The sequence below is a fragment of the Alosa sapidissima genome, chromosome 20 (assembly GCF_018492685.1).
Source record: "Alosa sapidissima isolate fAloSap1 chromosome 20, fAloSap1.pri, whole genome shotgun sequence".
In the NCBI taxonomy this organism is placed as follows: Eukaryota; Metazoa; Chordata; class Actinopteri; order Clupeiformes; family Clupeidae; genus Alosa; species Alosa sapidissima.
This window is the reverse complement of record NC_055976.1, coordinates 22931882-22946743: the sequence shown is the minus strand read 5'-3', so window position 1 is coordinate 22946743 and position 14862 is coordinate 22931882. Positions and strand designations below refer to the sequence as shown.

Below are 14862 nucleotides of genomic sequence, written 5' to 3'. Positions count from 1 at the left end.
GCCGGGTCTCACAATAGACGAGTCTTGCAAACAATCAACTCTACTTGTATACTGTATGTGCTCGTATGAGACCTTAATCAATTCAAAGTGTTTTGGTTCACTACCAGAGCCAGACTGAAAAAAATATTCCCTGGTACAGACGATTTCTGTATCAGGTGCAGTGTTTTCCCATAGAATTGAATTCCATTTGTGGTGGTTGGTTTGCAGAATTAACTTGAATACAACAGTTTTTAACAAATTAGCACAGCGTGGTTATGATGCTAACCAGATTTAAGCACAATTTAGTACGACCTGGAAAGTCATTGTGTGGTGGTCAATGTTGATATTGTGGTGGGCCATCACAAATAAGTCAATGTATGGGAAACACTGAGGTGTTCTCAATCCCCAGCAAACCATACACATGCTTTTTTCTCTTGCCCAAAGCTACACTATTTCTGGACATCTTTTTTAAACATTTCTCTAACTCCATGTCCCTTGATTGTTATCTTAGGTGTGTCTCCGGTTAGGAAAATGTACCAACTACCAAGCTGACCTTATCACATTTGCTGCCAAACGTCAAATATTGTTAAATTGCAAGAGCCCTAATCCGCCAGGCACAAATTCTTGGTTAAAAGATGTAATGTCCTGCATCTAGACTGTCAGAGGATCCTTGATAAAAAAATTCACAAAACGTGGGACCCTCTTCTATCTTACATGAGCCATCTATCCTCAATTGACACTTAATTAAGCAAGTGCCCACCCCCGCCCCTTACATTATTATTTAATTAATTTATTTTATTTTTTATCTTCAGTCATTTTGTGTCAACGATTGAAGAGACACTGAAAGAGCGGGGTGCACAAAACTTGTTGGCATGTAGCCCCACAAGGATGACATGGAACCATTGTTTTTCATTTTGATCCGTCGCTCCGAAAGGAGGGTAGGGCGGACACAGTTTTCTGTGAATATGTCGAGAACAGGGATGTAGTGGAGGCTAGACGCAATTTATCCACCAATGAAATGTCAGAAATAGAGTTTATCCACCTCTCAAAAGACTTTATTCACCAATAGGCAATTGCACTTTTAACATTCAAAAATCACACTGTATTATCCACATTCACAATATGTATAGTCATCAACCATTTCATACAATTGTTCTAAACATTGGACAATAACCTCCACCATCATCAAACATGTTCTGAATGCCTTTTTTAAAAATCCAAAACCGCATGGCACAGTCCACCTCACCGAGATCACAGAATTCATGGTTTATCCACCTCTTATTTTACCACTACATTCCTGGTTGAGAAAAATATGGCCTAGGAGAACCACATTTTTTAGTATGTTGGTCTATATATGTATGTATATATATATGTGTGTACTTTTAGTGATTGTACACTACACACACACATACACACACAGTAGACATGTAGGCATACGTACGCACGCACGCACATACACACAGGCATGCACAAACACACCTACACACACACACGCTCGCACACACACATAAACACACCCACACACCAACACGCACACACACATAAAAACACACACATGCAGTAAAGCAGGCACACACACACACACACCCCATTACCCCCACACCAGTGGCGGCTGGTGGTTATAAAAATAACGGAGGAAGGAAGGTGCGCTTGATTGGTGTTGGTGGCAAATGTGAACAATAAAGTAGTAAGTATAGTATAAGTATACATATATACTCTTTTGATCCTGTGAGGGAAATTTGGTCTCTGCATTTATCCCAATCCGTGAATTAGTGAAACACACTCAGCACACAGTGAACACACAGTGAGGTGAAGCACACACTAATCCCGGCGCAGTGAGCTGCCTGCAACAACAGCGGCACTCAGGGAGCAGTGAGGGGTTAGGTGCCTTGCTCAAGGGCACTTCAGCCATGCCTACTGGTCGGGCTTAAAACGCTAACCAGTAGGTCACGGCTGCCCTCAGGCCCAAGGCCCGCTGAATTCAAGAATGTTTTCAGTTTTATGCGACGAGATGGGCAGTGAGCACCGACAATTGCTGCTCCATACGGAGGTCTGGTGGCTGTCAAGAGGGAAGGTGCTTGCACGGCTTTACAAGTTGCACGATGAGGTGAGGCTGTTTCTTCTTGACACCAAGTTCGACCTTTCTGGCCGATTCAATGATGCAGACTGGCTTGCCAAGACTTGCCATATTTGTCTGACATTTTTGAGCACTTGAATGAACTGAAGTCGGTTACTCTGTTTCACATGCAAAGTTGAAGCAGCAATCAAGAAGATGGGGATGTGGGCGAGGCGCATGGAGGAGGCAAACTATGACTCATTTCCAAATCTTTCTGATTTTTTAGACAGCTGACACACATCTTTCAAGTTCTGTGCAAGATGATATCAGACAGCACCTGCACCTGCTGAAAACTCAGCTACGGATTTATTTTCCAACCCTCGACACCACAGCGAACTGGATTAGAAATCCGTTTGCCACTCTGGGGGTCGTTTCTAGAAAAGTTAGCAACGACGTTGCACCATGGTATGACGCAACTTGCGACCAAACAACGACATTGTTACACCTGTTTCCAGAAAGCATCGTATCTGTGTCGCAATTCGCTACCTACGACGTTCGAACACTGTAGTTCCAACAACATTGTTGATGATGCAGCGTGTTAAGGAGAGTGGCAGTCACTGATCAGTAATAATTAGTAGCCGCTGTGGTGCATTGGATTAAAATGCCGGAGATGATGTACACTCAATGGTTGTATTTATTGCAGGAATTATGGAGTTCGTGATGAATATTATTGTCTGAGTTTGTGTATATGTGAGTGTGTGTGTGGTTCTCGAAAAGAGACAAATACAGAAATACTTACTATTTACATCAATATAAACAGCCACAGATTAATGCTTAAGGCTAACAGTGACACAGATATGAGCCTAGCAGCAACCTGATATAGGCTAGCAGCAAATCTTCTCCTACAGTGTGCAGCCTAGTGCACCACATTCTTTCCATAGGAGTTACAGTCAAACACGCTGCACAAGAGCCTTCAGAGGGAAAGGCACAATACAAAACATTATACTAGCAAACTAGCAATGTATACAGTAACCGCAAACCTATAACAATAATTAATACCGTTAATACCGCGGCCTATAAACAAACACTTGCGTTCTAATAACACATTTACCACACGGAATAACGCTGGCAATCTCAGCACAAATATTACAATATACATAACAAACAATTTGTAACTATGTAGCAATACTTACAGGTCTTCGAACGCACACAATGTAACAATACAAATACAATGTCCAGTCCAACGCAATAATCCACTCTGTAAAGGCTATAGCCGTCTCCAATGTATCTGCTCCTTCTCTATTCCCGCCACTGAGCACCCTCAGCGCAAGCATCCCCAGACTCACACTCTGATAGGTTGAACAAGTGGAGTCAGAAGGGGTGCACGCGCTGCGAGCATGACCCATATGAAGCTATATTGGGTGCAAAAGTGGCGAGCACATTTAACTGCAGATTTTGCATGTGCACACTAAAGTCATAAATGTGTAACAGTAAAGTTGAAGTTGTACATATTTTTTTATATCTTGTTAACACAAAATAGGGGCTACCGGTTCACAAATCCTTTTTACAGGTACACAAATCCTATCCTGTGAGTCACAACTTTCAAGAGTCACGCACTCGACACTTTTGCTCCAATCGTTGCAGCGCAGTTGGTGCGAAACACATTTGCACATCCGTGTTTCATAATCTGAGAACATGCACATTCAGAACATTCGTGCATTTGTAAACCCAAATGTGAACTAATGCATCCGAAGTTGTGCATCTGAGAAATAATTTCTCATTAATAAAATTCTACAGATCGCTTTCATTTTCTTGCACGACTACAAGTCAATTGATACAAGTGCTCGAATCTGCTTCTACGAGTGACGATACTTTTGCTCCTGGCTAGGTGATATAATAGGAGCAAAAAGATTTGTATGTGTGCACGTCGAGCGAATCGATCGAGAAAACAAGGCGGCCGGATCTGGATCCTGGATCGCGCTCAGACTACCATTGCCTGCTCATAAAGTAAGTAACCTCAGCATGTTTCCTTATCAATGAAGGACACACGATTTAGTTTTTCTTTGCACAAAGCGAGGAAAAAAATGTTGCGGTGTAAAGTTTTACAACCGTATTATTCATAATGTCTGCACAGCAAACAATTGCTGCCTAGCACTATCCAATAGTCTTCATGCAAGATCAGCTGTTCGAAAATTGCAGAACGATTGTGTCAGATTCTGTGTCCTAACGATTTTGGACGGGCAGTGTTATATTTCTGTACTTCTAAACTAGTTATTTATCTAGCGATAGCTAACTTGATCTGGCACTGGAGGATTTAGCAAGCAGGTAAACTAAGCTAAACATAGCTGTCATGATAATGTAAACCAACAAAAAAGATAACTTTCTTCATATTATTATCATGTTACTTACCTTATGAGCAGGCAATGGTAGTCTGAGCACGATCCAGATCCGGCCGCCTTGTTTTCTCGATCGATTCGCTCGACGTGCACACATACAAATCTTTTTGCTCCTATTATATCACCTAGCCAGGAGCAAAAGTATCGTCACTCGTAGAAGCAGATTCGAGCACTTGTATCAATTGACTTGTAGTCGTGCAAGAAAATGAAAGCGATCTGTAGAATTTTATTAATGAGAAATTATTTCTCAGATGCACAACTTCGGATGCATTAGTTCACATTTGGGTTTACAAATGCACTAATGTTGTGCATGTTCTCAGATTATGAAACACGGATGTGCAAATGTGTTTCGCACCAACTGCTCTGCAACGATTGGAGCAAAAGTGTCGAGTGCGTGACTCTTGAAAGTTGTGACTCACAGGATAGGATTTGTGTACCTGTAAAAAGGATTTGTGAACCGGTAGCCCCTATTTTGTGTTAACAAGATATAAAAAAAATATGTACAACTTCAACTTTACTGTTACACATTTATGACTTTAGTGTGCACATGCAAAATCTGCAGTTAAATGTGCTCGCCACTTTTGCACCCAATATACCTTCATAGACCCAGCGGCGACAACTGGCTGCTTACGTGAACAGCGTTGTGGCTGAAACAGCAGTCCTTCGCAACACAGTGATACATATCATTGGTGGAAACAGTGGCAACGTGTAATACCCCACCCCCTAGAACAGGGATGTCAAAGTCAAATACATTAGAGGGCCAAAAAAACAAATTTGCTACAAGCCGAGGGCCGGACTGGTTCAATGTTTATTAAAACATATTAAAATGACTGCACGTAACCTATTGAACCAAGACGTGTACTGTATTTTATTTAATGATTAAATGAATAACGACTGTGACTGAAGTGCGCTCAAAGTTTGCACAGAAATGTACGATTTTTCCCATCCTCACCGACCTTGTCATAAAACTTGTTTAAATGATCATACGATGCCTCCTTGCTGCTTTGTCGTCTACATCAGCCTTTCTCAAACTTCTTTGACCTGAGGCCCAGTCAAGGCATACTTTGGGGTCATAGGGCCCACCTACATGAACCCACCCCCTCCTCCCACCCTCCATCAAATTATCATAATGATATCACAATTATTATTATTTTTATACTATATTGCTATATATGCACTTCAAAACAGTCAATGTTTAAAGTGCTAAGATTGTTCACAAAAGTTTGTGAAACCATGCACATCAGAGTACTGCTTTACTAATGTAAAATATAATTAGGCCTACAATAGTTTCATTGTTTTTGCATTGTTGCATGATGCTTGCATGAGAAATACTTCTCAAAACAACAGCAGTTATATGGGTGCCGTTGTTTTGGGATGTTTCCCTCATGCAAGCATCATACACTGATAGAATAATAATGGTAAATGGCGGATCAGATCATGCGTAAATCACTGATCTGGAGATCTTTAACTATCTTTAAGACTAATTAATAGCTTTTGGCTGACTTTAATACCTAATGCCAAACAGTGTTTTATATAGTCTGTGCTCTGTTTTTTATGGAAGTTGCATAAATCCACGTCGTTCAATTAAATGTCGTTTCATAATTAAATAGCCTTCCAATAGGTTGAAGCTTAGCTTTGCTACCAACGTGCACACACATGCATTGAATAAACGCCCATACCACGACTTAATTCTATGCCTCTATGTTTGATGACACCAAACAAGTATTTCTTACTAATTGAGAAATGTTTGTTTCCTTGATCAATTGCGCTCTGCAGACCATTGTCCACATTGCGGACCGCGGCCCATAGTTTGACAAATGGTGACCTCCATGCTGCCATATTAAGGCCTTTTTACGGTGTGTTTTAGCCGGGTTTACGCGTGGAAGGCTCTGTAGAAATCTGACACCCTATTCAACGAAGTTAAACTGAAAGAGCGTGCCGTTCACAGACACCAGAATGAACGAGTTCACAGTAATGTTCATCAGGCAGTAGTAGGCTAAATTAGCTAATGGCTAATACAGTACGTTCAGTTCACGTCCGCTCAAAATATGAACAAGTTCATGAACTTTTGTTCAATGAACGTGTTCAGGCACAACACTGGGGAGGGGGGTAGCTGAAAGTTGACATCTGCCCTGACTGAATACTGATAAATAATGAAGCCGAGGCCCACTTGCGGCGCCGCAGTGAGTTCGTGGGCTACCGTTGCATGGTGGGAAATGGAGTATTGGTGCGTGCAAAACAGCAGCCGGCGGCTGTGGCCTGCGGGCCGGTTCTAATACTAATCAAATATCATCCCGGGGGCCGTAGATAATTCATTTGGGCCTTGACTTTGACATGTCTGCCCTAGAAATTCTTTGCCACGGCCTATGTTGACATCTTTCTCATTTAAACCGAGTGATTAATGCTGGCATTGTCATCGTCATCTGCAAAAACCTAAACTTATTGCAAGTATATAAAACATTTTACTGAAGCCGACCAATATGTGTCATTATTTGTGTTAAATATCTATGTTGGAAAAAATATATAGCCTGGACAAATGTCTGGGTATCGCACATGTTTTTAATTGTCCCGTGGTTTAAGCCGGAGTTCGCATCCTATCTCTTCTTTTCACCTCTGAGTAAGAGTTGGCCTGTGAGACACAACAATAGGTTTTAACCATACATATTAATGTATAGTTACTCTACATCGAGATACCATAGGTACAAGACAGTCAAAAACAATTGAATGTACGTGTCACACTAGTTACCTGCAGGTAGCCAGAAGCAAATCTCACATCATAAGAAAATCGAACCTACAACGCTGGGATAACAAGTTACCTGCTTTAGTCACTACACCATTTATCACTGTGCTGATTTTAAGAGTCTGTGAAGATTATAATACTAGTTTATCAAAAAGCAAGGCAATACTCAAATTAACATAAATAGCAAGAATGAGCTAAGTAGGGGAGTCAGTCTCTTAATCAAAATAAAGCTACAGGATAGATCAATCATTGAGTCACGAGATAAACATCCACTTCACTAGTTCACATTCCGTAATTTGCAAAAGATATAATAGCGTAATAGAAAAGCATGTTTGGCGAAGTCTCTGGCCAGGGTCCTGAAGTGAATAGCGGGATCGTGCAGGAGTCAACTGCGCAGGCAGGAGTCGTGCAGGATTCCGCCATACACCCCATTTATTCTTTAACTATGGAAGACGGGAGGCGTGAGGGGAGGTGGTGGGTTGCGAGAGGAGTAACACTTCAGGCAGGCAGGCTGCGAATAAATAACCTGTCTGATTGAAGGAGGCGTGGCAAATTCCGTCATGCTCCTCCCGAACTTCCGTTTGTAAACGGCATTTCACTAGTTCACATTCCGTAATTTGCAAACAGATATAATAGCGTAATAGAAAAGCATGTTTGGCGAAGTCTCTGGCCAGGGTCCTAAAGTGAATAGCGGGATCGTGCAGGAGTCAACTGCGCAGGCAGGAGTCGTGCAGGATTCCGCCATACACCCCAAAAAATGTGTTAAAGATGCCTATAACATGCGTTATAGCCAGGACCACGCGAAACAAATTCAACGGGAGAGTGCAAGGTGCTAAGAAATTAGTGATAGGCGTCGGAGGACCACGGCCTTGATCGGACAGACCGTTATTTGCCGCATTGGTGGCTGCACCAAAATATAATGAGTAGAGTAACGGCCTGCTGGGATTCCGACTTGCATTAGAACAGCGTTGAGCTGCGTTTGAAACCAGAAGCAAGTAACGGAGCGTCCGTAGTCTGCAGCAAATAGGGGATCTATCCATGCGATGGAAAGATGAAATTAGCAAATTAGTAGGCCTAATTAATATAGGTGGCCTGCACGCACAGAGTTTGTTTGATGCATGGAGTTTCCGACCGTTTTCCCTTGAGAGCTTAGAGAATAAAATGAGGAGAGCTACCTGTGTTATACATAATGTGTAACATTTATTCACATGGCCAGTTCAAAATCACCTGAGGTTTTGACTGAAATGTGTGCCGATATCAATTATTGGGAAAAACATTGTTTGGAGTGGATGGCGGGTGGATTGTTGATGTAGCTGCAGGTGCAGATGACATGACTACAGCTCATCCATGCATATAGGATGTTGGAATTTGATAGAATACAGGAACTGCAGAGATAAATTGAAAATGAGGATTGGTAGCCTAATGTCAGAATAGCGGTACTAAAAAAAAGGGCATGTAGGGGCATGTCTAAATAGAGGCATGTCGTAATAACGGTATGTCGTAATAGAGAGTTGTCGTAATAACGGGATGTCATAATAAAGAGTGAACCCCCTATCGTCTCTGCCGAATCTCTACCAAACTTGGGACATTGAGTGCGGTCCAGTAACGCTTACACTTAAGTCTACAGGCCCCGCCACTTGCGTCTTATCCTTCCCTGAGTTCGCGGTAGCCTTCATGCGATTTACAGAGGTTATATGTTCAGTGTTCCCTAAGAGGCGCTACGAATTGAATGACTATCTCTAAATTATCGCGGGGCTAGCAGCATCTTTCGGAGGTACTCATTTCTACACATATCACCGGGCTTTTTCCGCATTAGATGTTGAACTTCATAACCAAGAATGAAAAAACTATGTTTTCACCTGCCGTGTCTCGCCTTAAAATGGGTTTAATGTTGGTGATGGGTCCCTCTTAGCCATGTAGGCTAAACACAAATTACATTTCATGCAACCACAGTGAATTTTTCATGTAGGCCTAGGCTAGTTACTGTAATTGGGTTCGTGTACTTTTTCGTTCATTTGATTTCCGGTTTTGAAACAATAACATGCACATTCAAAAAAATGGTCATTTTAAATATTGATGACAATGTGTTCAAACGTAAAACGAGCCATATTTCATTTCATTTAGCCCTCAAAAGTAGAATGGTGTGTTGTTTCATTATCATGGACTATCAGTTTAACAGCAAGAATTCTCCATTACAACCAAATGTCGGCTACAAAGGGGCGATTTTGCTTTATTAACAGGTGAACTAGAAGCATGCATTGTGTAACGTTAACCGGTCAGATCAAGCTAGACATATCCTCATCTCAAATATAGGCTACTGCCCAGCAAGCAGCTATTGGACCACCGGTAGATAGGCTACTTGTCAGCAACCCGCGATGGTAACGTTAGGCCACCGGCAGTCCACCGTATAAATGAATAAAGAAAAGGTGGTCAAAGCTGCGGCTCGTTAGCCCAGCGGACCGCGGTAGAACCGATGTGCAAAAACTCAGCGGTCCGCCGGCGACAGCGAAACTGGGCCGCCGCCAGCCTCTTGCCATCTGGGTGGTTAACTTTGCTGGCTAGCTAGCCCGCTAGCTAGTTCCTATCTGACGAACGAGTAGTGTGACAATGGAAATGTTGGTGCTGTTGCGAGTTGTTGCACTGGTTTGAATCCACAGTTTACGTGTTGAATTACACAATAAAACGTGTTTTGCAGTAAGTTGCTGGTTTGTAGAATGTAGCACTAGCAGCTCGCTCAGTGCGAGTTCTGGCTCTCTCTGCTGACTGCCTCCCTCTCGCCGCCAGCAATTTCAAACTGTGTGACGTAATACAAAAAAACATGGCTGACTTGGATGTGGGCTGGGCTTGATGTCAAGCCCCGCCTTCCCGCAGGCTGCAGCGAGATGCTCCTCCACAAAGGCTCTGGCATTGCAGCAAATCACCCAGACGTCATTTTTTACCTCAGACGCAAAGTTTTTGCGCGTGGCACACGTAAAAATTTGACGTCTGACGCTCAGACGTCTATTTTTTACTCCTGAAGAAGTAAAAAATCTACAAGTGGAGGCGTTATTTTGACAGACGTTTTGTCTTGAACAGCTTGCCATAAGTTAGCCTATCTGAACATGCAATAGTATTCAGCTTAGAGATAGAGAATAAAATGTTTAAAGTTGTTTCATGTTTAATGAAGTAGGCTATCAAAGCCGTTTTAACCATGTCATGGTCCATCCATTTCAATAACCTGGCAGCTTCGAAAATCTAAGGCTGAACGTTCATAACATATTCTGTTAAGGTTACTATGTTATAGTAGCTTAGGTTAGTAGACCTAGTTCATAAAACAGAGTAGGCAAACCTTTTCTAAATAGTCATAAGCCGACGACATAGGCTACTGCAGTTGTTTAACCAGACCTCTCAAGTCTCAAGCATTGAGCGTGAGACACGCATTTCAATGACTTCACACGCTCACACGCCACACATGGCATTTCTCACTCCGAGAAATTATGAACTTGCCTTTTTTTTCTTTTTTTTTAAGGGCTATTATTTTACAAACGTGTCACACAACGTTGCTGTCTGTGCGCTCATTCAGCTCAGAGAGCTACTGTTCCGTTACTAACCTATCGGCCAATCAGAAAATAGGATTTCTCAACCAATCAGGAAATAATTTTGTTTTGACTGCTGGTCCGCGGAGTCGTGGAGTGAAATTAGTCCCGGTGCTTCGTCTGATAATTTGCTGCGCAGTTTATCAAGATACCGCGGACCGACAAAAAAAAGAAAAACGTTTCTGCTATCGATGTCATTAAACATGGAGCCATACAATAAAGTGGTGGTATGAGCGTTCATTCAGTGCAGGCGTCTGCGCGAGAGAAACTGAAACTAATCGATAACGTTGGTATCAAAGCTCCGCTTCAACCTGTTGAATGCTATTTAATTGTTTAACGACACTTAATAGAACAACGTTGATTTTTGGAACTTCCATAGAAACAGAGCAGAGACTGTAATAGGCTACATTGTATAGCACTGAGTATTGTATAGTCAAATTTGAATATAACGTGGCCAAAAGCTATTGTAGCCTTCTTTCTATCTGTTAAAGATCAACAGATCAGTGATTTACGCCTATCTGCTCGCCAAAAAAGCTGGTATTGTGTTTCCTGAATCCTTACATATAGGCATTCAAATTAAACTTAATTAAAAACCATGTATTTTTTTCTCCATTTCCTACCAATGTATGATGCTTGCATGAGGGGAAACATCCCAAAACAATAGCACCCATATAATTGTTGCTGTTGTTTTGAGAAGTATTTCTTTTCTTATGCAAGCATCATGCAACCATGCAAAAGCAATTAAACTAATTATATCTTACATTAGTAAAGCAGTCCTCTGATGTGCATGTCACAAAACATTTAAGTGAAAGTGCATGTATAACAATATAGGCATAATAATGATTGTGATAATGATAATGACAATTTGATTTGGAGGGAGTGGGGTTGGGTACATGTAGATGAGCCCTATGACCCCAAAGTCTGCCATGACTGGGCCTCAGGTCAAGTTGAGAAAGGCTTGTTGGTCTACATAATCTGCATCAGATTGAGGTTTGCAGTGATGCGCCTGAAGGCACGGGCCCAGTCAGTTACGTCACAATATGCACATTTGTTTAAATTCATACCTAATCACCATGACCAAAATTGACTTTTTTTTAAAACTTTGAATTATTGAAATATTGACCTACCTACCGACCCATTTTTCTTTTGGCTGTTACTGCAAACAAGAATATTTTTAAGGATGGCCTCATGACTGTGAAAATGGCTGACATTGAACCACAGTGCTTTAAATGTAGTATCACTCATCAAGGCATCAAAATCTGCCACAAACACTTACAACACACAACATCACTCATAAACACACACACACACACAGACAGTGTAAATTATTATTTACTATAGGGTTCTAGAATAAATAAATGTTTGAAATAATGGAATTTGTGCTCTCTCATGAAGCTGGGTCAATGGGACATGGGGAGGGTGGGTCTGTTGATCGGGGGGAGGGGGCGTGGCACCACGAGTAGTTCAAGCAGACGTAGGACTTTCATGTACTTCGATCAGGGGGGAGGGGGCGTGGCACTGTGCCAATACCACGCCCCCTCCCCCCTGAGAAACAAAGTCTCACTCCTTGCAAACTTCAAAACTTGAGAGCCCTGTGTTTAACTAACCCAACTCCACACGTCGTTCTCTGTTTACAGTAGGCTACATTACGTTCACTCAGTGGCCACACGCACAGCACGTGAATCTGCAAGACACCAGCTTGCTAATGATGGTAGTTCAATGTGAGAAACATTAAAATTATAGCCTGACAAGCCAGACTAGGCAATAACATATTTGCTGCCGCTAGGGTGCGTCTAGATTTCTAGGCTATTAAAATTAGCTTTGAATTTAATCAATAAGATGTAGCTTTATAGCCTATGATCTCTGTGTAGACAATAGCCTAATGAAAACTGAAAAGACCTATCTGTCTGTGCCCTGGCTACAGTAGGCCTACAGTATGCACTCCTATTGAATTTTCAGAACCAAGGAGAGAAATGAGAAAAATGTGTTACAGCTCTGTCTGCTATTTACACCCATTCTTCTTGATACATAATGAATAAATATGAAAAATTATAAAATGTTTATCAGTACATTAGACTACTTTGCAAATTGCTAAACCATATAATAGTCTGTCCCACCATCATCATTGAAATAGCATAATGCTTGGTGGGCATGTAGCCCCACAAGGAAAGCATGGAACCATTGTTTTTCATTTTGATCCGTCACCCCCGAGCCGGACTGGACCCCCCGAAAGGAGGGTAGGGCGGGCACAGTTTTCTGTGAATATCTCAAGAATTGTAGGGCCTACTGTAGGTGGACCACCTTGTTTTTGTATGTTGGTCTTAAGGGGCCATGTCAACCCATCCCATAACCATTAATTTCATTTATAGCGCCACTTAGTTAAAAATGAAAAAAGCAAAAATTGGGTATTGTAACCCCAATATCTCTGGCTGACATGGTCAAAACGGCACAAAATTGAAAGTGTAGGATCATTATGACACCCTCTGAATGCCTTTTTTGTGGACCCTCTGAATGCCTTTTGTGGACTTGTGAGTGTGCATAATGCAATTCAGTGACAGTTAGAATCATATATGCCTTTCACCTTTTGTTTTTAGCCAGCAGCCAGACCAGCAGATACTCTGACTTTGCTGAATTACTGAAGCTAAGCAGGCTTAGTTAGTACTTGGATAAGAGATCTCCTTGGAAGGGGAGGTTCCTGCTGGAAGTGGTGTTGGTGGCTGGCCAGTAGGTGGCACTCTTCCCTGTGGCCAAAAGCCACCAAACAAATATCAATCCCAATGCCCTATTGCAGTGACAAGGACACTGTACTGTTGGAATTGTTTTCCTTTGCATGAATGTTAAATTGAGGTCCTGACTCACCATGGTTGTTAAAGATCCCATGGCACTTATCGCAAAGAGTAGGTGGTTCTCTGATTTGCTGGCTAAATTCCCAACCTGGTTCATTTGTTTTTGGCCTTGTAATCATCCTCCCAGTGTGTAATTGGTTCATTCACTCCTTCACTCTCCACCTGAAACTGGTGTGTGGTGAACATTCTGGCACATAATGGCTGTTGTGCATCACTCAGATGGGTGCTACACATTGGTGGTGCTAAGTGAGATTCCGCCTCTCCTGTGAAGCACTTTGAGTGTCAAGAAAAGTGCTATAACTGTAATATCTTGTTGTTACATGAATCCTTCTCACCCCACCCTACCCCTTTTTACTCCTGTTAAATATATATACATACTTTAGATTTGATGTTTGTTAGCATTGTTAAATTATGGTGATTCACTAGTCCCCTACAGTATTTTGAAAGAAGGAACCAGTTATGTATGCATTATTGTAATAGATGGGCTAGGTTTTTGGTAAAGTAGTTGAAAAGCACACTACACATACACACACACACACACATACTGTACATGTACACACACTACACACACAAACACGCACACAAACACATGAACACACATACACATGCACCCACACATACTAACACCTACATACACAAACACACACACACACACACACACACACACACACACACAAAAAAAACTTACATGCAGGAACACACACTCTATAAACACACACAGAAGTACACATACACAAAAACAACCACACACTGTGCACACACTCAATTACAAACACAAAAAAAGGAACAAAGTAGGAAATTAACTCAGTTTGACAAACGTGACTTATTTTTGTGGAAAAAATGTGCTGGACTGGGCGGCGTTCATATTTTGTACTGCTCTGCGGTACATCTAGTTCTCCGTTGCAATGGGGGGGTGCTGTTGGTATTTTGACCTAGGAGAACAATTTTGTTCATTCAAAGTGTTCAAATATTAACAGTAATTTATCAGATTAGTAATTCTCTTTATATATTTTTTTATTTTTCTCTGAAATTTTAGGGAGGGTGTTCTTCCTTTTCCTCAATGAAGGAGTCTCCTCATACTCACAAGCGAAAACAGACACACAGAGAAGCACACATATACACAAAAGCAAATGCACACATGCACACACTCATTTACATACACAGAAGTTGCAAGAGTAGGCCTAGGGGATGGAGTAGGAGATGGAGACAACTTGTCAAGCGTGATTTATTTTTGCCACGAAAATGTCGGTGGTCATATGTTGTACCGCTT

At 41.7% G+C, this 14862-nt stretch overlaps 1 long non-coding RNA gene across 1 annotated transcript; it reads left to right on the top strand.

Moving 5' to 3' along the window:
• The first annotated feature begins 806 nt into the window (after positions 1 to 806).
• On the top strand, positions 807 to 12984 carry LOC121694742. The gene is made up of 3 exons (XR_006025877.1): positions 807 to 900; positions 11623 to 11625; positions 12959 to 12984. It is a non-coding gene; the product is annotated as an uncharacterized LOC121694742 (long non-coding RNA).
• The last annotated feature ends 1878 nt before the right edge of the window (positions 12985 to 14862 follow it).